Source organism: Triticum aestivum, chromosome 5D (genome assembly GCF_018294505.1).
Source record: "Triticum aestivum cultivar Chinese Spring chromosome 5D, IWGSC CS RefSeq v2.1, whole genome shotgun sequence".
In the NCBI taxonomy this organism is placed as follows: Eukaryota; Viridiplantae; Streptophyta; class Magnoliopsida; order Poales; family Poaceae; genus Triticum; species Triticum aestivum.
The window spans coordinates 463,828,398-463,831,464 of record NC_057808.1 but is presented as its reverse complement, the minus strand read 5'-3'; positions in this window follow the sequence as shown (position 1 = coordinate 463,831,464).

The following is a 3,067-nucleotide window of genomic DNA, read 5'->3' as shown; positions in this document are numbered from 1 at the left end:
TTGCATACGTGGCAGACTTAAGATAAGACTACCTTATCAACCATTGTACATGCTCTTACCAACAAAAATCCTCGAGTGACCTCCTACCTCCGGCCCGTCCACCTAGTCATCCTCGGCCATGGGACGCAGCTACCGCCGCCGGCAGAAGGCGAGGTCAAAACCGCCGGTGGTGCGGAGCCCATGTTGCGGCAGCCCGGATGCCAGCTCCGTCCGGCGCTCGCGGCTGCTAGCTAGCCAAGATAGCTCCGTCCAGCTGCTTGTCTGCAAGGTTTGCTAGCTAGATTGGCACGACAGCGCGGTGGCTTGCTCGCGTGCGCCGCGCTAAGGCCAGCCATCTGGCTCGAGCGAAGGCCAGCGCGGCGGCTTGCTCGCTCGTGAGTCATGCTCGGGCCAGCCTGCCAATCCGTGCGGAGGTCAGCGTGGCGTCCGGCCCGTCCGGCGGAGCGGCGGCCAACTCGCTCATCACCGGCGCCATCGACGAACACGCATCAGTACTGTTTGAAGTAATGTTCAGGAAAAATAATGATTTGAGGGGGAATAACAGGATAGAAGGTCAGATGTGGGTCCCTCGTGTCAACGGTCAAACAAAATGTGTTGGTTTAAGCTACCTCTCAGCATGGACGTGTGGGCCAACCCTGTCATAAATGGGTTTAAACGAACCTAATCGGTAGGAGTACTAGGTAGTTTTTGGCGTGGATTAAGAAATTTTGGGTATGTTTTTGCTATTTTTTGTACAATAGATTCTTCCTAGGGCTTGTTGAAAGTGGTAGTTTTTTGTTAAATACTCTACATATTGTAAGTAGGAGTGAAAGTTAAGCTTTGGAAGCCAATAAGCAAGGCTAGTTACATAGTGCATATGTGTACATGATTGAAAGTAAATATCAACCATGAGTGACTAATATCTTGATGGAAAACTCGAAACTATGGAATACTAGGAAAAAATGCATGGTTGGAAATACTAGTAATGTTCATGTCCGTTGCAACGAATCATAATTAGAATAATACTTATTCACAAACTTGGTACAAAACACTCTAATTTTGATATACATATGTCACTAGAGATATATTATGTTTCAATTAGAATATATTCCTTGGGCTGTTTTGGTGAGGTCAGGGAGGGATGTGGTTGGTTTTAAGATACTAATTATGGGTTTTTCTGCAAATTGGTAGACAAGTGGGATGTTGGTGAGAAAAGGCAACAACTTACCTCACAATCGTTAGATGTAGATCTAATGGTCAGAAACGACGGATGGCAGACACACCAACATCACCAACTTAGTCTTGTGTAGGAGTACTGGCAAGATCCGTGCATTGCACGGAACATCAAGATGCATTTTTTTATAAAACACTTGTTGTGATTGACCCTTGCGGGAGTAATCCCATGTGTAAAAACTAATGATATCTCGAGAAATATGAGATAAGATGAAGAGGAGTGGGGTGTGGTGGTGGTTGGTGGTCGGACTGAGCGGAGGCATGGGGATTGACGACACCGGCAGCGGCCACCAGGCCAGTTTGTTCCAGAGGCTTCCTTTCTTAATTGCTCAACAATGAGGTTTGTTGGAGATAAGGATGAACGGGGGAAGGCCTTGTCTGCAAATGTGGAGAGGGGTGCGGGTATCTTTTAGTTTAATTTCCATCCGTCAGATATAGATCGGACGGTCTATATTGCAAGATGGCACACGTACCATCATCACCAACTCGGTTTTTTTATAAGAGAAGAAATATAAGTATGGAGATACAAACGTATTATCGATACTTGCTTCCGTAAACTAGCATCTACATTCTATTCAACGCCTCGACATGTGGGGCTTAGCACAATGACTTCTCGACTGTGTAAAACAAAGATTTTCCCGTCGCCGACAAGGAGGGGGTGACGGCGGCGCGCTTTTTGGCTTGCTCTAGTCCTAGTAGTCATACTAGGTGGTCTAAGCACGTGTAGATTTATTCTTTTTCATGTCTCGTGTTCGCCGTACTGCCACGACTGTTGATGAATAGACGGTAAGTTATTCACGAGGAAACCCTTGTTGAGCGTGTTTGCGAGAGAGAGAGAGAGACAATGTGCGTGTGTGATATGTTAGAGACTGAGGCAATGATATCAGATTCTTTGTGTCTATGTGTGTGGAGGATAGAGAGAGACATGTACATGGGGCTTTGTGTTGTATAACGTGGAGACACATATACATAATTAGAGAGTGAGTGTGTGAGATACACATGCGGACATGAGGAGAGATGAGGATCCAGATAAATGGGTGTTTGTGCGTGTCTGTGTGTGTTTGTGCACGCATTTGTGTGTGAGAGGGAGAGAGTGTATGTGGAGTAGAGAGACCACTGATGATGTAAACCTAGTATAAGGGAAGGGGGAATGGTGTGACATGTGTAGTAGCGAGATAGCACGGGTGCGGGCGGGGGGAGCAGACTATTTGGAAGAGACATCGAGTGTGTGTGTGGGAGAGGGGTATGAGAGCGAGAGAAAGAGAGAGCTAGCGACGGAAAGAGAGAGAGAGAGAGGAAGAGAGGGGGCGAGAGGGGTCGTTTGTGTCCATAAATGGCGTATAGATAGGGAGACAATGTTGATGTTGTCCGAAATTGGCCTATGAATGGAGATGCAAGGGAAGCGAGTCATCGTGTGTGTGATAGGGACTTCATGAGAGATCTAGAATAGATGGTGTAGAGAACAATGTGCGAAATCGAGAACGATTATACATTAGGGAGCTATGCAAAGAGTCACGATATATATGTATACAGGGAAGGAGCTGGGACGGGTCCGCATGTGGGAGAGATAGAAAGAGGAGAGTGGTGCACAAGGAGACAAAGTGTGCTTGTTTGCAGTGGGGGTGGTGTGTGAGGTGAGTGCGCGAGAACCACATGACTAGGGAGATAGACGTTTGGGGGCGACGTTTTGTGTGTATGGGAAATATACACTCTACATAGTGCGTGTGCTTGGGTAAGAGAGATAGCGGGAGACCTAGAGAGTGAGGGAAGAGATGTGTGCATGCCCGAGAGACAAAGTGATAGAGACCTATGTTGGGGTCCGGACTTTACAAGAGAGAGGGGTGTTAATGTGCTC